This window comes from Nomascus leucogenys, unplaced genomic scaffold (genome assembly GCF_006542625.1).
Source record: "Nomascus leucogenys isolate Asia unplaced genomic scaffold, Asia_NLE_v1 000140F_95782_qpd_obj, whole genome shotgun sequence".
Lineage (NCBI taxonomy): Eukaryota > Metazoa > Chordata > Mammalia > Primates > Hylobatidae > Nomascus > Nomascus leucogenys.
In genome coordinates, this window is record NW_022096851.1 from 1 (window position 1) to 24791 (window position 24791).

Sequence of the window (24791 nt, forward strand, 5' to 3'; positions counted from 1 at the left end):
TGTAATAATCCTTTTTAATTCTTGCCATTTTGTTAACCAGAGTCCTTACGCCCTAACTTCATTGGTATCCCTTTGAGATTAAACAGAACACTTAATTTAAAATTCTGATAAATAAATAATTACACCATTTACTTGAGGTACTCTTTCACCTTTCAAGAACTATTTTGAGAATTCATTAGCTCAATATTGCTATAATGCAGGCTAGTAATAAATGGAAATAACGAGTTCATTGTAAAGTTTAAACTAATGATGGTATGATCTGGAATTTTTGTTAACCTAGAATACATAATTAGCTCTAGAGGTGAAATGAAAGACAAAATCACTTCACATATTAGTAAAAAACAAATAATGTAACTTTATAAGCTACTGCTGTTCTTTTGCTCTTGAGAACCAGTGACATCTCTAATTAGGAAACATTATGGAAAGGTTAAAGATGAGAATACATGCAGTCTGTCTACAGGAAACCTCAACTGTTCAGGTTAATGAAATGTCTGCAGAAGTCATATTAATTAGCAGGTTCACAGGAAACTAACATTTATTGTATAAATTCCATGGTAAAATGTATTAGGGCTCCAGGCACACAACTGTGCGCCATCTACGTTACCACACAGTGCCTACTTCTTTCCGTCTTTATTCATTTCTCTCCTGATGGTCTGTATGTTATTGTTACATAGTTCTAAAAATCTTCCATGAGGCAGAAATTTCATTTAATGATATAGCTTTGAAAATAAAGAAAAACAGTAGAAACTTTCTATTTTCTTATAAAGCAGAATTGTTGAATTTTCAAAGTTTCATTTATGTAATGTCACAAGGTGACAAACGTATTTCTTTAATTCCCTCTTGTTGTTATTTTTGTCTAACATCAACCAAAGCCATTTCTTTCATTTGAAGGTGAAAACTGCTCATCAAAATCCAGTTTAAGCTGAGAAACAAAGAACTAAATTTGCATGAGAGATTATACACTGCATAAGTATAAAACAGGACCAGAAACAATGGTGGATTATCCATTTTAAAAAAGGTGAACGCAGGTTATCATCAAATCAATTGTTACCAACACACGAATTCCACCTCTAGGCCAGAAAATTAGCCACTTACCACAGGAAAACAATAATTGAAGACAAAGTTCACCAGTGAAAGTTGGTTATTTTTTTTCCATCCTTGCATCAACTAAAATGATATCTATAGTTCCTCTTAACACTTTTCTTACTTTCAAATATGTGGGTATGCTTAATTAGCTGAGGCCATGTTTCATACGCACATCTGGCTACAAGGGAAACTGGGAATTTGAGCCCCAATCCTAATGTTTGTAGAGTATTTAGAAATTTGAGAATTCCCTCCAAATAAAGAGTTTTTTAAAACACTGTTAGACAAAAAGTTTGAATTACAAAATGTGGTAGTAGCTCATGTCTAACTCAAATGCAGGGAAAAAAAACTATAAACTCTAAAAAAATAAATACACATTTGATGGTAATAAGAAACAGAAAATAGGCAGAAATAGTAGAATATTTGACCACTGATGAAGTTTTTAACCATTGAATAAAGAAAAATTGCAATGATTTAAATTTGCATCAATGCAGCTTCACACCTGATGACACTCCCTGGTCTGTGCAAAATTGGATGTCTACGAGTAAAGCAGTGAGTTCTACTAGCTTGAGGAATAAGAGCACAGAGTTCCAGGCTGACAGAAAAGAAGAACTGGGAAATTTGAGTGACATGGGAGGAAATCTCACACAAGTGAAAGTCACAGAGGAGAATGTCACAGAGTAAAAATCTAAAATCAGCACTTAAACTTCATTCAGATATATGACGGCTGCTACATTTCACATTGATAAAAAGAGACTCCATAGAATCCAGCAGAAAACAACAGCTAAATTGCTAGTACAGAGCAGATATTTCAACCATTGCATATAGCTCAGGAGTAAAAGTTTGGTGTTTGACTACACAAAGAAGACTAATATGACAAAAGAGTCACTCTTCAAAGGAAAATAAAAGAACCTATCTCTACAAAATATCATCCACATAATCTAACATATAATTTAACCTGTCTAGACATAGAACCAGGAAAATATGACGCATAAGAAAAAAAGTAAACAATGGATTAAGACATTGAAATGGCCCACATGCTGGGATTAGAAGATAAGAAATTTAAAATAAGCTATTGTAAGCATATTCAAGGATTTAAGGAATAGATGGTCATAAGAGTGAATATATGGAGAATCTCAACAGAGAAGTAAAAACGATAAAGAAATAATGGGACAAATTTTAGAACTGAGGGACAGAATATCTTATATAAAAATGACATCATATGCACATACCAGCAAATTAAAGATGGCAGAAAAAACTATCAGTGCACTTAAAAACAGATCAAGAACAATTTCCCAATACAGTTAAGAATACAGAGGAAGAAAAATAATAAAAATAGGGCCAGTCTAGAACTAATATAATTGGAGTCCTAGAAAGAGTAGAGAAGGAGAAAATGAGACAGAAAAAGCTATTTGAAAAAGTAAAGACCAAAAGTTTTCCTAATTGTCAGCATATATCAACTTACAGGTTTAAGAAACTCAAAGAACAGAATAAAAATAAAGAACCAAATGCAGACATACCATAGTCAAACCACTGGGCAAAAAAAGAGTAAATCTTGAAAGTAGCTACAGGGAGGGAGAAAAATAATGTACATACATGGAAACAAATAGACAGATGACCTGTCATCAGAAATGACAGTTTAAAAAGCAATGAAACCACATCTTCAAACTAAAAAAAAACCTGTCAACTCCAAATTCTATAACTAGAAAAAGTAATTCTTGAGAAAATAAAGATTTATTCAGATAAAAGAAAGCTTCGAACATTTGTCATTAGCAGAGCTAAATACAAGAAATGCAAACGGAAATTTTTCAGGCTAAAGAAATATAACAACAGATGGAAATTCTGAACTACAGGAAGCAAGGAGAAGCTCTAGGAATGGCAAGTGCATCAACATGAAAAACTAAGGCTTTTTTCTTTTAGTTTTATAACAAACAACTGATGGTTTAAATAAAAAATTAAGTGTACTGTTGATAATGTATGTAAACTATTCTAAATTAATAGCTCTGACAGGAGACTAAACGCAACAATTTTGCTGCAACATTTTTTATGTTACATGAAAACGTTGACTGTTAACAGTAAGTGGACTGCGATAAGCCCAGGATGCTGATTATAATCCCTAGAGAACCACCACATCATATGAAGACATTCTTCTAAAATGCCAATAAAGGAATTAAAATGGAACGCCGAATATTGTTCAGTTAATATAAAAAGGCATGAAAGAAAGAACAGAGGAGCAAAAAATGATGGAACAAATAGAACATAAGAGCAAAAGAGGCCGGGCGGTGGCTCAGCCTGTAATCCCAGCCTTTGGGAGGCCGAGGCGGGCGATCACGAGGTCAGGAGATGAGACCATCCTGGCTAACACGGTGAAACCCGTCTCACTAAAAATCAAAAATTAGCCGGCGTGGTGGCGGCCCTGTAGTCCCAGCTACTCGGAGAGGCTGAGGCAGGAGAATGGCGTGAACCCGGAGGCGGAGCTTGCAGTGAGCTGAGATCGCGCCCCTGCACTCCAGCCTGGGCGACAGAGCGAGACTCCGTCTAAAAAAAAACAAAAAAAAAAAAAGAAAAAAAAAGCAAAATAGTAGGCTTAAATCCAACCTTATCAATAATTATTTCAAATGTAATTTAAATACTCCAAATAAAACACAGATTGTCCATCGGTATATTCTGTTGTATGAATATACCACATTATCTTTATTCATCTGCCAATAGACATTAATAAAAGTACCTATAAGAGATGCATGCCAAATATTATGGTATAGATAAGCTGAGAGTAAAATAATTTCCAAGTATACCATGGAAACAACAAGCATAAGAAATCTTATGTGGCTATATTAATAGAAGAAAAAGTAGACCTCCAAACAAGCAATATTACAACAGAAAGCTATTTCATAATGATAAAATGTCAAGTACTTATGAAGACATAATGCTGTATTGCTAACTGATAGAATAACTAAAGAAAGTTAAGATAAAATAATTTTGACAACAGCTTGACCTAATCAATATTGACCAAGACGATAGAATATATGTTCTATTATGCTACACGTGAAACATTTATCAATAGACTATAGACCACAAAATATCCCTCAAGAAGTTTCAAAACACTGTAATCATAGAAAGTATGCTTTCTGACCATAATGAAAATGAGTTGAAATGGGTAAAAACAAGCTACCCAGGAAAGTCTACACTACTGGAAGATTTAAATACACCTTAAAATGCCCTTTAGCTCAAGGAAGAAATCATGAGAAACACCTTAAAATACATTGAACTGAATACAAATAAAAATATACTATATCAAAATGTGTGGGATAAAGTTAAGCAGACCCAGAGTAAAGTTTTTGTATAAATCTTATTCTAAAAAAGAGAAGTTCAAAACAAGTGAACTAATTTTCTACCTTAAAAAGAAAATCTAAAACAAGAGAGCAAATTAAGTCCAAAACAAGTAGAAGAAAGGAAATAAAACAGAAATTAGAAATCAATGAGACAGAAAACAGACACAGGAGAAAATTAACATGGCCAAAAGTTAGTTCTGTGAGAAAGAAAGAAAACGCAAATTATAAATATCAGGGATTAATGAGATTTACAGTTGTAGACACAAGAGACATTAACAGATAATGGAATATTGTGAAACATTTTATACCAATTTTCATTACTTGGATGAAAGGGTGAATTCCTTGAAAAAAATATAAAAAAATTCACAAGATTAAATGGAACATATGAATTGACATTTATTAAAGTAATTAATTGTCAAATACTTGCACATAAAAACATAAAACTAAAGAAAATAAAAAAATAAGCAAACTCCAGATCCAAAGAGTTTTGCTGGTGAATTCTTTCAAACATTTAAAAAAAATAAAATGTTTAAATTATTTCAGAAATAAAGAAGGGGGAAATTCCAAACTTGTTTTATGAGTCAGAATTCTGATACCAAAACTACAAAACCCAGGAATGCAAAACTGATTTCAGCTTAAAGAGCTATCACCATTCTAATCTGTGATTCTAATGAATTTGGCTATCTTAGATACTTTATACACGTGGAATCACACAGTTTGTCCTTCTGTGACTGATTTCCTTTACTTAGCATTAATGTCCTCTAGGTTCATCCATGTTGCATATTGCAGGGCTTTCTGTTTTTAAAGCTGAATAATACTCCGTTCCATGAATATACCACATTTTCTTTATCTATTCATCTGCCAATAGACATTAACCTTATTCCCACATTTTGATTAGTGTAAATAATGCTGCAATGAGCCTGAGAATCAGAGAATCATCCCAATTTCAATCCTTTCAGATAAATAACCTGAAGTGAGATTGCCAGATCATATAGTAGTTCTACTTTCTTAATTTATTTGAGGAGCCACCGTACTGCTTTCCATAGAGGCTGCACAGTTTTACATTCCCAGAAACACTGTACAAGTGTTCCAATTTCTCCCCATTGTTAACACTCATTATCTTTTTCTTTTAATAAGATCATTCTAACAGGCTTGAGGCAATATCTCTGTGGTTTTGATTTGCATTTCCCTGATGATTAGTGATGCTGAGCATTTTTTTCATGTACCTGTTGGTCATTTGGATATTTCATTTGGAGAAATATCTATTGCTGATTAAAAAAAGAAAAAACTCTCAGCAAGCTAGAAAAAGAAATTTTCTCGAAGTGATGGAAAGCATCCACAACAAAACATATAAACAATATTATATTTAATGGTGAAAGCGTAAATGTTTAAACCACATAGATTAGGACAAGAAAAGGATGTGTGTGTTCGTCACCTCTATTCAACATTGTACTGGTGATTCCAGATTTTGAGTATAAATATTCAGGGGACAACTGTTGTCACTGAAGCCCAAATCTTGGTCATCCTCAGAAAAAAAAAAAAAAAAAGTTGATTAGGTTGTATATAATCTAATTCTACTTGCTTTGGGCTTAATTTTAGAGAAATTCAATTAAGTTGCTTAATTTAAGCAACTTTGCTTAAATTAAGCAACTTAATTGAATTTCTCTAAAATTACAGCTTGTATCAACTCTAGAATTATTGGGCACCTCCTAGGACATAAACACTGGAATTTGGTGAGAGACATCAGGTAGGAAAGAGCCTGGCTCTGACATAAATTCAACACACAGAGGGGGACACATGTTATGAGACTGACCTGCCTTCTCCATCTCATAAAAGGGGTTCTTGTTGCTGGTAACACAGATTAAACTATTTCAATTACATTCAAGATAAAAGGATTAGCAATTGTATGTAAGATGAAAAAATCACCCCTCAGGAAGACAAAAGTCTCACAAAAGGATATTTAAACTAGCCAACACTTTGAAATTTAGGCAGAGATCGCGCTTTCTGGGTGAACTAAAGTAGCAAGAACAAAGTAGAGGCTCCAATTCTAGGAAAAAGGGGCCCTAATAAGGTTTACGATCCAGAAACTCAAGAAATCCAGACAGAAGGATGCAGTCTCCGCATTCAAGGCAGTAGCAATACCTGGATTACTAAGCCAATCCCCAAAGCAGGAACTCATAAACACAAATTGGATTGAGGAAGAAGCTTGCCCACCAGAAGATTTAGGTTATTACAAGGTAGAATGTGATAGAGAAAACGAGCATGGGACTGGAAACAAAAGGAGGAAGCCCCATGATTACAACTAGAATATAACTGTCAGAGATGGTGCGGAAACAAGACTGAAGAGAGAACTCCTTAAACCCCACGTGCCTTACGTCAGGACTGATCCTGGACACAGGCTGGAAAGCATAGCCTGCAAGTGCTGAGGGAGGAGGCGTGGGCTCAGCTGTGAGAAGGAGAAGGACATACAGCTGAAAAGCAGATACGGGTCTTGAAATCACGCAGAGGGTTTGGGCCTTTGTTGCTCTCTGCCAGCAGCTGCCAGTAGTTCTCACACTTGGCTGGCATCAAAATCACCTGGGGCAGTGGTGGGGAGGGGGAGAGTGTTGTAAAACCACAAGTGACCAGGCAGAAAACACCTGTATGTTTTCCAATTCAGTAAGTACAGAAATCTTAATTGGAACAAGGGGAGGTCAGACATTGATAGTGCTGTGGACTGCTCCAGGGACATAAGCATGATCTTTAGAGAAGTGGCTCTAACCAGTTGAGGGCAACCACTGGACAGAGAGAGGTCCAGACCAACCGTACACAGAGACATCATGCAATTACACTTTAGCAACCTCTCCAAATAACATGTCTCTTAGTGAAACTTGGGAGGTTGAAAATTAAAAACATAAAATCCAGTGGCATTTATGTATCCTAGGCACTTACATTTGTCTGGTTCTTCCACCTTGCCTTTGCTTGGTTAGGATTTTGGGTAGATAAGAGGTGGATTTACATGTGCTGGTGTGAGAACTTTGATACACTCATTTAGACATTGACCTACTATCTTGATGTTTGAAAGCTACAACCCAAAGAAATTTGTCTTTTTACATAAAACAAATTCAGCCCTTGCCTTCCTTATAGATTACATCTTCCACTAGCAGTAATAAAAAAGTAACAATATGCATAAGTCAAAGTATCTTCTTAGATCCTCTGTAGTGTTTTATTATTTAGTTGTGTGAATTAAAGTAACTCTCAAAATTTCAAGGATGCCTGAGAAGCAATTCATGTTCAAAGGCTGCCCTCTTGTGACAATGTGTTGTATGTTTTACTGTAAAAGTAATCTTTCACCTTATAACCTCTACAATCCAATTCATAACAGCATAAAAAGGAAATAAAACCTTACATAATTTTGAATTTTAGAAAGTACCTTGTTTATATGGCTCCTTTAGAGAATGAATAGTCAATTTGGTAAATATTCCAGTGAGTTGAAGGTTTGAATCCATCTCACTTAACTAGCTTGATGGATGTATTTCTAAACCTATACAACCCACTCCTCTGCTTTTAAAAAATTAAAGTTAGCTGTAGATTGAGATGTCAGTGACACAGTTTATAGAACATAACTTAGATTGTCATCTACATTACTGTAACTACAAATACCACCCTCAGATTGAAGAATCAGTTTTATCAGTAAACATCTCTAATTGAACTACAAATGGTGTATGTCTTCTGGCTTTTACAAGCTCTTGGTCTAACGCAGGGGATATATGATGTAAAAATTACAAAACAAGGCCACGCGCGGTGGCTCACGCCTGTAATCCCAGCACCTTGGGAGGCCGAGGCGGGTGGATCACAAGATCAGGAGATCGAGACCATCCTGGCTAACACGGTGAAACCCATCTCTACTAAAAATACAAAAATTAGCTGGGTGTGGTGGCGGCGCCTGTAGTCCCAGCTACTCAGAAGGCTGAGGCAGGAGAATCGCTTGAACCCAAGACGCGGAGGTTGCAGTGAGCTGAGATTGCACCACTGCACTCCAGCCTGGTGGCAGAACAAGATTCCATCTCAAAAAATAAATAAATAAATAAATAAATAAATATAAAAATAACAGTGACTATAATGTTTTGTGATGTTAAACTTTGAGAGCTTTTTTTTTCTTTCTTTCCCAAGTCCCTTTCCCAGTTCCAGGAGCAGTTATTCTAAGCTCATTGACGTAAAGGAATAGAAAGAAAAGGTTTGGTGGAAAAAATAATAACCTGCTATCATTTCTGTCTTTTGTTTTTTAAAAGCTTGAGCATTTGGGAGAATTTGGAAAGATTGTGGAGTAAGTGCAAAGAAGGAATTCGCTAACAAAAATTATATAGGGTAAAATGAGTTTTTTCCAGGTTAGAAAATACTCCCTACACTCCTACCTTCCTTTCCCATAGTTAAGAAGAGGAAAAAGCAAAGGCCTCTTGGTAGCAGTGGTGACTTAGGCAGTTTCTTAGAAATATTCTAGAAGGCATAGTCATCTTTAAAAAAAAAGCTACAAGGATATGTCTAAGCAGAAGGGACCATGGGCCAAATTACGAGTAGATTTTTGCATTCCAGATATGGTAAAGAAGAAGCAGGAAGCCAGTGGGCCTAAACAGGCCACACAGAAATGGACAAGGAATAGGCCAGCAGCAGCTTGTGGGGACAAGATGTCAAGCCCCAAATGTTAAACCCACCATCCATCCTCCAAATTCTGGCTCTGTTTAACAAGGCTGTGGTCTGGCACTAGGTGCCACCTCAGTGACTAAAGCATAATTCCCCGTCTCCTGGGAGTGTTGACAGCTGACTCCTGGCAACAACACTCACAGCACAGTAAAGTTCCTTCACCCAAGTTCATGTCCCTTCTCAAGGCATCCCACATCCGAGAACTGCTCGGTACAGAAATATAATGGCCTGGCTTGCTTGCTCCAATTTGAGCTCATTAGGTAAACTCACCAAGATCCCCGTAGAGCGGGCTGCGGCCATGATAGTGATTGCATTCCAGCCAGCTTCCTGCTCTGCCCAATCCTATTGCTTTCACTCTTCGCAGGTGTTGGGAATATCCATTTCAACTTCCTTGCATGCAAATCTCCAACTCCGAGTCGGTTTCCTAGGACACCTGACTGGTGACATCTCTATCACTATCACAGTACTTAGAGGGGAGCATCTTAAAATGATTTAAGGCTAACTGCCCTAAGAGCACAGACAGATGGTGGCTTAAAATAGAATTTAAGTGGGTTTAAAAAAACATGAAAAAAGTTGACATTGCACGCTCATATGAGCTTATGGATCAAACCATGCATATGATTTCTAAGATCCCTTGTGCAGTATATATTTGCACTGTTTATAAATGACATCCCCTTGAATTGAATTCAGTGCAATTCAAAACAGTAATTTGTGGGAAAATTAGGTATGCAGATAGCCTAGACTCTACAGAGGCTCACATCATTTGGAGAATAATAGTGAACTGGCTGGTCTATGAGGGAAGAAAACAGTGAATATAGACTACTAGTGAACAAGGATATTTTCCCATCTATATTCAAATTAAGGTGAATTTCTTTACAGAATTATGCCTCAGAAAAAGTATTTCCCTATATATGAATCCTCACAAGTTTTCCTATGATGAGTGCTTTTGTGATTATTTTGAATAACGAAGTAATATTTAAGGAAACTCTCTTGCCCTGAATGTACTTTATGTCAATTGATGTTGCATATAGAGATCATCAGAGTCAAGCTACAAGAAAAGGAGGAACATTACTTAGCAAAGACTTAGAGAATTAGTCCTAATAGTGTGAAATCACAATTTCAAGTGAGGGAATAAATGCAGCTTTTAATGATTACTTAAATGAAGTTTAACTGTAGCAGGATCTACAAGAAATTGGCAACCTTTGGCTCCGGTAACAGAAACTCAGGATATACGCCTTTCAGGGCTTTTGGATTCTGCATCATATTGAGAGAGACTCCTTTAAACAAGCAATAGGAAACTTCCTGTGACAACATAATAAATTCAAAAAGTTCTGTAACTCAGACAATGTAGATAGAAGTGAGGACTTTGGCCTAGACAGCCCTGTTCACTCTAAAGATGGATTAAACAATGAAAAAGATATTGATATCAAAAATTCAATCGGGAATTTGATTAAAGCATTTCATTAAATGTGATAATTTCTTAGTATATTATCTCACATATGCAATATTCATGTGTAACAAATTAAATACAAGTAAACATTTGACTATATTATCTGCAGCATAATTTACATATCAATTTACATATTCAGTTTTGCTCACGTGAAAACTTGGATCTTCTCAAGAAGAAAATTTGTGAAATCTTTAATTCCTCATCCCCAGAAATGTAAATAAGTCAATATCAATACTGTAAGTCAGTGATTTGTTCCTAGGAAGACAGTAAAAATTTTACAAAAATGCTTTAGAGCCCTTCTCATTGTAAACCTAGAAAACAGAGAAAGGCTCTCTGATGGAAAAAGACACACCTTAGGGAGGAGGACATTGCAATGGGAACATGCCTGACAAAAGAAACTATGTAGATTCAAATGGTGAAGGAAGACAAGGTCTTTAAAAGAAAAACGATCAACCTGGAAGCATGGGGGAGTAGAAACAAATAAAGGAAAAATGAAGAGGCTTATGTAATTGTTTCGATATAGTTATCTTCAACTATACAGATCAACAACAAGGTCGATGTCAGTTGAAGGTTGGGCAGGTGGTTGCTGGATAGATGTCCTCACAGAAGTGTATTTTGTGTAAGGTTGCTATGGCCTTTGTGCAAGGTTGTGGTTTTTGTGGTATTTTGTGATAGTTTTTGTTATCAGGCCTAGAAGCATGAGAACCCTCTCTTCAAGGCCTTCTCTGAATCTATTTGTCCAGGTTTTTTCTTTTCCTTTTAAACATTAGTGACAGTTTTGATTCTGATAACTTTCATATCATGATCCCTAATTTCAAAAAAAAATTAAACATGTAATTTGTTAGTGATGTATTTGATAGGCTTGGATTTGTGAGTCACCTCTACTATCTATAGTGGTAGATATATCTGAGCCTGCTTACACCAGACTTCCATCAGATTTTCTCTTCAGTGGAATTGGAAGAGGGGGTTTTGGAGAAGGGGATGAAGGAATTGTGCTGCATCAGAGGTCTCCATCTAACACCACAGGGACTTTTCCTGTGCTCTTGCCAGGCCGTTGTATTAGGCTGATGCAAAAGCAATTTTGGTTTCGTCATCGAAAGTAATGAGACCATCTGACTTACAATGTCTGTGCCATGACCAGCTTCTAATAGCCTCCGAGGACCCCTCTGCCCTGACACATACTGTCCTGGAACCACGTCTGCCTTGTAACTCCTGAGGTAGCTGCCACCATGACCAATGCCTTCTCATCTTTACTCTACATGCAGGTAACAGTTACAATTACATCTCTGTGTATTCACAGAACAATTAGTACATCTAGGACTTCTACAAAATTTCCCTAGCTGATTTTGGTGTTCTGGTGTCCTGGCAGCTCTAGCCATGAAGGGATGATGCTTTATGAGCATTTCTGTTGAGTTTTTTGCTTTTCCTCAGAAACTGATTCCAATTTTCCCACATATGTTTGACAATTTGTTTGAACTCATTTATTCTAAACCCATTATTTTTTGTCTATTATTTAATAGGGAGGGGGGCGAGGGATAAAAGATTACAAAGAGGGTGCATACAGCAGGAGGTGTACAGCCACCCTGGGACATGATTCCGAACATCCAAGGAGAGGAGAGGCTGCTATTACTCCCAATATCGCAGGGGGTGTACATCCATTCTGTGACATTGTTCTTAATATTCCAAGGCAGAGAGGTTGATATTACTCCCAATATCACAGAAAGTGTACAAACCCGTGTGATATTGTTCCTACTATCCAAAAGAAGACAAGATGATATTACCCCCCATATCGCAGGAGGTGTACACCCACTCTGTGATATTTTTCGTAATATGCAGGGCGGGAGAGGCAGGGGGGCGAGGCGCCCCCCGCGAGGCGGGGACTGAGAGCCAGCCCCTCTGCCCCCCTGGCTCTTAGGACCCGCGGTGGACTCACAGCCTGTTTACCATATTGTGAGTAATATCATCTCCCCCTCTGGAAATTATCAACTATTGCACAGACAGGTGTTCACCGGCTTTGTACAGAGGACGTACACCCGTCTGTATTTGAGTAATATCATCCTCTTCCTCCCTGAAGATTAAGAACAGTATCACAAGGGTGTTTCTACTCCCTGCGATATTGGGTGTCACGTCCTCCGCTCCCACGTTGCAATTAGAAGCAATTTCAGTGGGGGCGTGTCCACCTTCTGTGATATTTAAAGTTATATCAGCCCCTTCCGTCCAGGAGCATGGGAACCATATCCCTGGGGGGTGTACACTTTCTGCGATACATGTAGTCATATCACCCCCTCCGCCTTGGAATATTATTAAGGACCATCTCACACGGGCTTGTACACTTCCTGCGATATTGGGGGTAATATCAACCTCTCGGCCTCTGAATATTAGGAGGAATATCACAGGGTGGATGTACACCTCCTGCCCTATTATGGGGAATAATATCTATCTATTATGGGGAGTAACATCATCCTCTCCCTTTCAGGATATTAATAACAATATCACAGAGTGGGTGAACACAGCCTGCGATGCTGGAATTATTATCATCCTCTCCCCCTTGGGATACTAGGAACAATATCACAGAAGGGGTGGACACTCCCTGCGATATTGGGAGTAAAGTCATACGCTTCTTCCGTGAATGTTAGGAGCAATATCACCGGGTGGCTGTACATTCATTGCTATGTTGCAGTCATGTCATACTCTACCCATTGGATATTAGGATCAGTGTCACAGGGTGAGTGTACACCTACTGCGATATTAAAACTAATATCATGCTCTCCATCCCTGGATATTAGGAACAATATCACAGGCAGGTGTACACCTCCTGCGGTATTAGGAGTCATAATATTGTGAATTATTAAACATCAGTCTCAATAATTATCAATGGTAATATTAATTCATAGTATATAAAGTTATTAATCATTAATGATTATTTTAAAGAGGATTATGGATGATTAAAATCAATTATTACTATTAATGTCATTTTTAATATTAGTTATTAATATTAATATTTATCATTGTTTTATTACCAACATCACTTATGATTGATTTCGGTAACATTCATTACTGATATCATTATTTTATAATTAATAGTGATATTGCTATTAATAGTAATCATTAATATTTTTAATCCGTATTAAGCTTTACTCTCTCTACTGTAATTATTAATATCGATGATTACTATTAATTGTTATTATATTTATTAATATTAGTAATTAATAAAACTGTTCCCGATATCCTTGGGGGAGAGGATATGACTCCCAGTATCGCAGACAGTGTACACCCCTCTATGATGTGACTCCTAGTAGCCAGGGGGTAGAGGGTGACATTATTGAAAATATCGCGGTGGGATATCCATCCCTACGGTCATCTTGTTTCTAATATCCTGGTTGGGAGCGGATGATAGGACTCCCAATATCGCAGGGGGCGGAGACCTCCCCCGTGATACTGTCCCTAACATCCAAAGGTGGAGAGGACGATATTTCATCCAATTTCGTCGGGGGTGCCCACCACCCCTGTGATATTGATCCTAATATCCAGGGGGCGAGGGGATGATATTAGTCTGAATATTGCAAGAGGTGTACATTCCCTAGGGATATTGTTCCTAATATCCAGGGACCGAGAGGATGCTATCACTCCCAGTAGAGCAGGGGGTGTACACCCCTTCTGTGACATTGTTCCTAATAGGCAGCGGAGGAGAGGAAGATAATACCCCGAATATCGCAGGGGGTGTACACCCGCTTGTGACATTGTTCCTTCTATCCTGGGAGGGAGAGGAAGATAGTGGCGGCAATGTCGCAGGGGCTGTCCACACCCACTCTGATATTGTTCCCAATATCTCTAAGGGGAGAAAATGATGTTACTTCCAATATCACAGGGGGTGTACATCCTCCTGTGATATTGTTTCTTCTATTCAGGGGGAGAGGATGATATCACTCCCAAGATCGCAGGGGCTGTAGACACCTCCTGCGATACGGCGAGTAAGAGCCAGCCCCTCTCCCCTCCTGGCTCTTAGTACCGCGGGGCGCCCTCGCCCCCCTGCGATGTGGCTCGTAATATCCAGGGGGGGAGAGGGGGGTGATATTACTCCCCCCATCGCGGGCGGCGCCCTGTTAATCCTTTACTCCTGGGATGTTTTCTCTACTGCCACACTTGGTTGACACCCTGGGACATGATTTTCCGTATTCTGGGAAGATGCCACTACTAAAGTCACAGGGGGTACACACCCTGCTATATCCGTAATGTAGGGGAATGTTCATCTTCATGTCATAGGACTCTGCACACTGTGATATTATTCACAATATCCTAGCGGGACAATAATAAGAATATCATAATGTGTGTACACCGTGGGGTGTTATTCTCAGTCTCCTAAGGGGAAGTTACTTTGATTGCCACACGGGCTATGTTCCCTTTAATATTATTCATCGTATGCTAGGGGGATGTCACTCCTTATGTCACAGGGTTTCTACACCTTGTGAAATTCCTCGTATTATCCTTAGAAGATGTCACTCCTCATATCACAGAGGGTGTACACTCTGTGATATTATCGTCAAATTCTAGGGAAATATTACTTTTAATGTCACAGAGGGTGTACACCTTGTGAAATATTTCGTTATAGTTTTGTGGGAGGTTACTCCTAATGTCACACGGGGTGTACGCACGTGATACTACGTGTAATATTTTCTGGAAATGTTAGTCGTAAGACACAGTTCCTGTACACCCTTTAATATTCTTAATAATATTCTGGGAAAACGTCACTACTAATGTCACAGGGCGTGTAGACCCTGTCATAAAATTCGTAATATCCTTGCAGGAGTTCACTACTAATTTCACAATGTGTGTACACCGCCTGTGTCATTCTTCATAATATCCTAGGGGGATGTTTCTTTCAATGTCACAAAGGGTGTACAAAATGTCACAGAAGGTGTTCACCTTGTGACGTTATCTGTAATACCCTAGGAGGATGTTACTCCAAATATGTCACAGGAGTGTGCACCCTTTGATATTATTTGTAATGTCATAGAGAGATATGACTTCAAATATCACAGTGGATGTACACACAGAGTGTATGCCCTGTGATACGATTCATAATATCCTAGGGAGATACAACTGATATCACAGTGCGTGTACCCCATGTGTGTTAGTCGTAATATCCAGGGTAAAAGATTACTCCTAAGATCACACAGTGTGCACACCCTGTGATATTTTTCTTCATATTATAGGGAGATATTGCTTCTAATATCACAGTGGGTGTACCCCTTGTGTGTATACTCTGTGACAGTGTTTTTTATATCCTAAGGAGGTATTACTCCTAATGTCACAGTGGGTGTTCACCCTGTGTTATCATTCTTATTTGACCTGACTGCCTTTTTTAACCCACACTACAAAAGGAATGGAACAGATAAAAAGATATGGAGATTGGACCGTGCTGCCGTGTGGCCGCTGCAGGACACCTTTAATATCCCTGTTTCTCAGGCTGTCGACGAAGGGGTTCAGCATGGGGGTGACCACCGTGTACATCACTGAGGCCACTGCAACCTTTCTGGGGGAAGAGGACACATCTGAACTGAGGTACCCTCCAACGCCTCTTCCATAAACTCAGCAAACAACTGACAGGTGAGACCCACAGGTGGAGAAGGCTTTATACTTCCCACCTGACGATGAAAGCCTCAGAATGGAGGAAACCATTTTATAGTAAGAGGAAAGGGTCCCCGAGATGGGAAGGAACCCAAATACGGCAGCAGGAAAATACATGATTATGTTATTGGTGAAGGTGTCACAACATGCAAGATGGGGGAGTTGAGAAGGGTCACAGAAGAAATTAGGAATTTCCGCACCCTTGAAGCAGGTCGTTAGCAAGGCAATCAAGTTGTGCAGCTGGGAGTCTAAAAGACTGAGAAGAAAAAAAAAAAAAAAAGACAACCAAACTAGGAAGCCACAGAAACACGGGTTCATGATGGCCGAATGATATAGAGGGTGACAGATGGCTACAAACCGGTCATAGGCCATCACACTCAGGAGCGTGTCTCTCTTCCATGCCTCGAAAAATGGCAAACAGAGACATCTGAGTCAGGCAGCCTGCCTAGGAGATGACTCTGCTGTGAGATTGGATGTCCACAATCATCTTGGGGACCGTGGTGGAGGTGAAACCCATGTCAGGCGAGGACAGGTTGGAGAGGAAGAAGTACATGGGGGTGTGGAGGTGGGAGTCAGCCTGATGGCCAGGATGATGAGCAGGTTCCCCAGGACCGTGACCAGGCACATGGACAGGAACAGCCCGGCGAGGATCGGCTGCAGTTCTGGATCCCTTGAGAGTTCTAGGAGGAGGAATCTAGAGACATCGGTTAGATTCTGTGGGTCTGCATGGTTTGGACACCTTTTGCCTAGAAAAGGGGGTTGAAAAATGGGAAACAAGTAAACCAACACCCGGCATTGTGTCTGCATTTTGGATAGAAGCAATTCACAAGTAATGTTTTCAGATTTCAGAGCAATCCACGCTCAGCAATATTTTGCAGTTCTGACAAACTCAGTTGTCTTCTAATGCTTTCATCATTGATTTCTGTGTTCCTCACTTCTTGCTGTACACGCCTGCCTTAGAGACACTAGATTCAAGAATGTTTCAAGAACCAGATCATCATATATAACAAATGCGTAACTGCTAGAAAATACAGCCTATCTTGTCCAAAGAAAAATACGTAACAAAACCGTTCTCTTCACTTGAAAAAAAAGGTTATCCTAATTAAAGGAAATTAAGAACTCAAATACTTTATTTTATTCTACTAGATTGATACAAATTCCCTTGATTTAGAACATTTATAAACACTGTATAGCAGCTGAGACCGGGCGGGGCACGGTGGCTCATGCCTGTAATCCCAGCACTTTGGGAGGCTGAGGTGGGCGGATCACCTGAGGTCAGGAGTTCAAGACCAGCCTCAGCATGGGGAAACCCCGTCTCTACTAAGAATACAAAATTAGACGGGCGTAGTGGTGCATGCCTGTAATCTCAGCTACTCGGGAGGCTGAGGCAGGAGAATTGCTTGAACCTGGGAGGCAGAGGCTACGGTGAGCCGAGATCACAACACTGCACTCCAGCCTGGGCAACGGGAGCAAAACTCCGTCTCAAAAAACAAAAAACAAAAAGAATCAAGTAAGTCGAAGTCACACTGATGACAGCCAATTGTTGTGAACCAAGGAAGTGTCAATTCAAGAATTAACATAGATTTTGACTTTTGCTACCTCTTCTGTGCCAAGCAAGATACAGGCTCTGGGGAATCAGAAACAAAAGAGACTCACTTGTTCCTCTCACAATACTCAGTACTTACTGAGATAAGGACAAAAGAAAATGTCCGTCTGGGGGCACGGGGCTCACGCTGTAATCCAGCACTTTGGAGGCAAGGGGGGATCAGAGTAGGAGATCGAGACATCTGGCTAACAGTGAAACCCCTCTACTAAAAAAAAAAAATTAGCCGGGTGGGGGGCCTGTAGTCCAGCTACGGAGAGGCTGAAGCAGGAGAATGGCGTGACCGGGAAGCGGAGCTGCGTGAGCCGAGATGGCCACTGCATCCAGCCTGGGCGACAGAGCGAGACTCGTCTCAAAAAAAAAAAAAAAAAAATTTCCTGTCTGGAATGCAAGGAAACCGGAACTTCAGGTCAGGGGATATTTCCATTGAACTGTATGGAGTTGAAGCTTAAAATAGTAACGAATGTATGGAAGATTCACTTTGCCTTGACTTTCCGCATCCATCACAGAGAGATCATACAGCGGGCACCCACGATCGGTTTCATCATCGCTCGCTTCCATTAGATCACCTAGAAATCAGCTCAGATGAGAGTGCTGAGTCTCAAGAGGATGGACATCTCACCGCCTGCCATACAGAGAAGTAGAAAGGGTGGTATTCCAAATTCATGGCCAGACTCTAAGTCCCGGGTACTCTACTTCATGGTCTTCCAACTCTCAAAAAGTTGTGGTTTGGGTTTTGTTTTTGTTTTTGCTTTTTTGAGATGGAGTCTCGTTCTGTGGCCCAGGCTGGAGTGCAGTGGAGTGATCTCGGCTCACTGCAACCTCCGCATCCCAGGTTCAAGCTATTCTCCTGCCTCAGCCTGCCGAGCAGCTGAGAGGACAGGCGCCCGCCACTACGCCCGGCTCCTTTTTTTCTATTTTTAGTAGAGACGGGGTTTCCCCGTGTTGTCCAGGCTGGTCTCGAACACCTGACCTTGTGATTCGCCTGCCTCAGCCTCCCAAAGTGCTGGGATTACAGGCGTGAGCCACCGCGCCCAGCTTCCAAAAGTTGTAAGCAGAGCTCAGAGGTCTTAACCACGGGCACGTCTGAGGAGCATTTTTTGAAATGCTTTCCAGCTTCCTCAGTAGGAATAGAAGCCAAACTCCGAATCGATGACTCCTTTGAGGCAGTCGAGAGCTGTAAGGAGAGCCAGGAACAGGGGCAAGGGAGGGATGCGTCCCAAATGATCCTGTGCCCATTCTTTCTGGAACCTTTGATGTGATCTCAGCTGCCCTTTCTCTACTTGACACAGTGACTGTGGCACCCACTGGTCTAGCTGTGGTCTACAAGGAACCCCCAAAGGGAAGGGCACAGTGAGCAGGGGCATCGGCCTGAGTGACAAGGATTTGAGAGGGCAGGTTGGATGCAGGGAGAGGATTGGCCAAATGCCATGTGTCCGGACTTAGACTGCCTGGTTCAAATTGGACTTCACCCTTTTTGACTTCATGATCTGGTACAAGTCCTATGAAAATGCGTTGCTCCTTCTCTAGTCCGTAAAATCATCATGAAATGTGCACTCATAACTGGGAAACTACGCAGATGAAATGAAACAAGCTGCATAGAGCACAGAGCTCAGAGCCTGGCCTTTAGGAAGCCCTCAGTAAGGGTTCATGATGCCCTGGTGTCTGTCTTCATCCTCTTTATCCTCATCATCACCTTCATCATCTTTGTTGTTCTTAGGGAATAGTTTAGAGGGACTCATTCCCTGCTATCTTGGGTGAGGTGTCTATGAAAAGGACAACTAGTGGGGGAGGAAGGCAAAAGTTTGAATAAGATTTCTGAGACCCCCCCCACCACAAGCAAGAACAGAAACTCCACAGTCTGCTGAGCTGACAGGTTGCACCTCGGTCTCCTCCCATCTGCCCACCGCACTGTCCTGTTTGTCCTGAGGATGAGGAAACAAAGCAAGGCTCCCGAACATCCCTCAGCTGAACTGCCCTTCCCCTCTGCCAGGCCATGACCGCGGAGAACAGGTCCACGGTCCTCCCTGCGTGGTGCAGGATGGAGGCTCAGACTCCGTCCTCAAGGCTGGCAAGAAGACAGGGTGAGACATGAGCCTCCTGATACAGGTGACGGGTGTGGAGCCCCCAGGACTGGAACCTCAGACTGCAGGGCTGGAAGCACAGACTGAGTATTGACTATTCTATGGCCTGGGGGGCTCAAGGCACAGAGCTCCTCATTAGCCAAAGTCGCCCAAGCTCCCCAATCTCTAAAGATTTCCTCATAAGAATGCAGGAAGAAGAGAAAAGGGAGTGTCCATAGAAGCTTAGGGGCTCTTCCTGTAATCAGGAGGAAGCTTGTGTGTATTCTTCGCTTCTTTCTCTTCTTTCTAAAGATCCAACTGCTTTCATTTTCATCTTTTATTATGGGAAAATATACCACGTATCAATACTAAAAATTGTAAATATATATGATTTCATCTAGAATGGCCAGTATAAACATTGACAATTTCCACTATTTTTCAGTTGACAGTTGAATGACATTAAGTACCTTCACATTGTTTAGCAACCATCACCGCCGTCATCTCCAGAACAGTTTTATCTTTCAAAATGGAAATGGCACCCATTCACCAAACTCTCCATTCCTCTCTCTCGCCCACCCCAGGGGCCACCATTCTGATTTGCAACTCTATGAGTTTAACTACTCTAGGCACTTGATAGAAGTGGAATCATACTGTGTTGAATTTGTTTTTCTGTTGGTTTTTTTTTTTTGGAGACAGAGTCTTTCTCTGTCGCCCAGGCTGGAGTGCAGTGGCGTGATCTCGGCTCACTGCAACCTCCACATCGTGGGTTCGAGCGATTCTTGTGTCCCAGTCTCCCGAGTAGCTGGGATTACAAGCGTGCGCACCCATGCCCAGCTAATTTTTGTATTTTTAACAGAGACGAGCTTTCAGCATATTGGCCAGGCTGCTCTCGAACTCCTGACCTTAGGGGATCCTCCTGCCTCAGCCTCCCAAGGCGCTGGGGTTACAGGTGTGAGCCACTGAGCCTGGTCATGTTTATCCTTTTGGGATTTCTTTATTTCACTGATGATAATGTCTTCAAGGTTCATCCATGTTGCAGCCTGTGTCAGAAGTGCCTGTCTGGTTTTGTTTTTTGGTTTTGTTTCATTTTGTTTTGTTTTGTGTTTACATGGAGTCTCATTGTCACACAGGCTGGAGTGCAGTGGCACAATCTGGGCTCACTGCAACCTCCGCTTCCCGGGTTCAAGCGATTCTTGTGCCTCAGCCTCCCGAGTAGCTGGGACTATAGGCACACGCCACCACGCTGGGCTAATTTTTTGCATTGTCTTTTTTTTTTTTTTTTGAGATGGAGTCTTGCTCTGTTGCCCAGGCTGCAGTGGAGTGGCACAATCTTGGCTCACTGCAAGCTCCGCCTCCCAGGTTCACGCCATTCTCCTGCCTCAGCCTGTCAAGTAGCTGGGACTACAGGCACCCGCCACCACGCCTGGCTAATTTTTTGTATTTTTAGTAGAGACGGGGTTTCACTGTGTTAGCCAGGATGGTCTCGATCTCCTGACCTCGTGATCCACCAGCCTCGGCCTCCGAAAGTGCTGGGATGACAGGCTTGAGCCACCGCACCCGGCTAATTTTTTGCATTTTCAGTAGAGACAGGGTTTCAACAAGATGGCCAGGCTGGTCTTGAACTCCTGACCTCAGGTGATCCGCCCACCTCGGTCTTCCAAGATGCTGGGATTACAGGCGTGAGCCACTGCACCGGCCAGAAGTGCCTGCCTTTTGAAGGCTGAATAGTCTTCCATTGTATGAATGAACTGCAGTGTGCTTTTTCATTCATCTGTCCATGAACCCTTGGGGTGCTTCCACATTTTGGCTGTTGTGAATAATGCTGCTATGAATATGGGTGCACAAATCTCTCTTCCATTCCTTGCTTCTAATTCTTTTTGGTAGATACCCACAAATGCAACTGCGGGAACATCTGATCATTCTGTTTTTGATTTTTCCCGTAAACGCCATACTATTTTCCCTGTTCCTTCACGGTTTTACATTCCCTCCAATCATATTCAAGCATTCCTACTTCCCTCTAGTCTCACCAATGCTTGATTGTTTATCATATCCATCCTAATGTGTGGTGTCACATTCTTGATTTGATTTGCGCTTCCCTACGATTAGTGATTTTGAACATCATTTTAGATGCTTATTGGCCATTGCTGTATCTCCTTTAGGGACACGTCTACTCGAGTCTTCTGACCATTGTTAATGGGATGCTTTGGGTTTCTCATTGTTTAGTTCTAGCTGTTCTTGATATACGACGGATATCAGCCTCTTTTCAGAGATATGATTTGCAAATATTTTTCCTAATCCATGGGTTATCTTTTTACTCAGTTCACAGTGTTTTTTGCTGCACAAAAGTGTCTGTCATTTAGATGGAATCCAAGGAATGTAATTTTCTTTTGTTGCCTATGCTTTTGGTGTCATATCCCAGAAAGCGTTGCCCAATCTGACGTCATGAAAGTGTGGCCAATGTTTTCTTTTAGGCATATGATACTTTTAGCACTTGGGGTCAGGTCTTTGGTCCAGTTTGTGTTAAGTTTTGCACCTGGTGTGACATAGGGTCCACCTTCATTCTTCTGCATGTGGAAATCAAGTTTCTCCAACACCATTTCTTGAAAAGGCTGCCTTTCCACCAATGAGCTTTCTTAGCACTCATGTGAAAAATCATTTGAACATAGAGGTGAGAAGTTATTTCTGGGCTCAAAAACAAACAAACAAGCGACAACAGATAAGGATACAGCATGGGCCGGGCGCAGTCGCTCGCGCCTGTAATCCCAGCACTTTGGGAGGCCGAGGCGGGCGGGTCACCTGAGGTCAGGAGTTCAAGACCAGCCTGACCGACAGGGAGAAACCCCCGTCTCTACAACAAATACAACATTAGCTGGGCGTGCTGGTGCATGCCTGTAATCCCACCTACTCGGGAGGTGGAGGCAGGAGAATCACTTGAACCCAGGAGGCAGAGGTTGCGGTGAGCCAAGATTGCACCATTACGCTCCAGCCTGGGCAACAAGAGCGAAACTCCATCTCAAAACAAAAAACAAAAAACCAGCATGATTTCAAGAGCAGAAGGAGAAGAGCTTCAAAACCAGCATAATGAGAAAGTTAGGAAGCTTCTTACCAAAGCATCTGGAAATAGACAAGAAATTCTTGTGAACTCAAATTTTCATACTGTACTGTCAAACACTAGAACTCACCGATTCCATCTTTCTGTATTTTGGGACCCGATTATCCACTTCTCTTCATTTCCCATCCCACCCCTTTTCTTCCCAGCGTCTGCTAACCCCCTTTGTACTCTCCACCTTCCTGAGATTCCCTTTGTGTGTAGGTGTGTGATGGAGTCTCTTTCTGTTGCCCAGGTTGGAGTAAACAGGCACAATCCGGGCTCACTGCAACCTCCGCCTCCCGAGTTCAAGCGCTTCTTGGGCCTCAGCCTTCCGAGTAGCTGAGACTACAGGCACGCGTCACCACACCCGGCTAAATGTTTGTGTTATTAGTAGAGACGGGGTTTCACCATGCTGGCCAGGCGGGTCTCCAACTCCTGGCCTCAAGTGATCCGTGTGACTCGGCCTCCCAAAGTGCTGGGATTACAGACCTGAGCCACCACATCTGGCCAAGATTTTCTTTTTTGTTCCCACATCTAAGTGAGGACATGTAATATTTGTCATTCCGTGCCCGCCGTACTTCACTTAACATACAGACCCTGCAGTCTCATCCATTTTTTCTGCAATGGAGAGGATTTTATGCCTTTTTAGGCTGGATAATACCACATAGTGTGTGTATACCACAGTTTCTTCATTGAAACAAAATTCTAAAAAGCAAATATTTTTAAAATGTCTCGGAATGTGAAACTTTAGGGATACTGTGCCCATTTTATTCTTTTCTATTTCCCATTGTATTTATATGTAAGTGTAGAATAAAGCAGCAATCAATGTGTGTAGAGATCTGTGACTTCAACAAATGTAAAATGAAAATGCTAAGTGGTGGATGGGCACCGTCGCTCACGCCTGCAATCCCAGCACTTTAGGAGGCTGAAGCGGGCGGATCACCTGAGGTCGGGAGTTCAAGACCAGCCTGACCAGTATGGAGAAACAATGTCTCTACTAAAAATACAAAAAAAAAAAAAAAAAAAAGAAAACTGAATGGGGCGTGGTAGCACATGCCTGTAATCCCACCTACTCGGAAGGCTGAGACAGGAGAATCACCTGAATACGGGAGGCAGAGGTTGCAGTGAGCCGAGATCATGCCATCGCACTCCAGCCTGGGCAACAAGAGTGAAACTCTGTCTCAAAAAAAAGAAAAGAAAGAAAGAAAAAGAAAAAGAAAAGAAGAAAAAAAAGAAAATATTACTCCCATTATCGCAGGGGGTGTTCAGCCCTGATGATATTGTTTTCTAATATCCAGGGAAGGAGAGTATGATATTACTCCCAGTATTGCAGGAGGTGTACACCTTTTTGTGATATTGTGTCTAATATCCAAGGAAACAGAGGATGACATTACTCCCAATATCACAGAGGGTGGACACCCCCCTGGGATATGGTTCCGAATATCCCAACGGGGAGAGGATGATATTACTCCCCATATCAACCCTGGAGGGTTATCTTCCGCCCCTACTCTTGGCCACCGCTTACCCGGAGCTGGTCTTCTCTCTTGGCCCGGCTCAGTGAAGAAAAGTCTCCATTCCTCCTCTCGGGGGACCGTAAGGGTCATAATGACTCCCGTTCCGGGTAGCTTTAGCAGCAAAGAGCCGTGCTCTGTCAAAGAGACAGTGGCTCTCAGCTTGTTAAGCAAGTCCCTCCCCAACAAGGGCAAGGGACAGTCAGGCATGGACAAAAACTGATGAGTCACTGTATGTCCTCCTACAGTGCAAGTCCCAGGCAAGCAGAAAGCTTGCTTTGCTGAAACCCCCATGGCTCCGATGATGTCAACAGTCTTTCTGGAGAAGGGGGCGACCGGGGCGGTTACTA

General features: G+C 41.4%; 1 pseudogene; it reads right to left on the minus strand.

Annotated features, from left to right (window-relative positions):
* Nucleotides 1-15707: 15707 nt before the first annotated feature.
* Nucleotides 15708-16845, minus strand: LOC100595961 (annotated as a pseudogene).
* Between the last annotated feature and the right edge of the window lie 7946 nt (nt 16846-24791).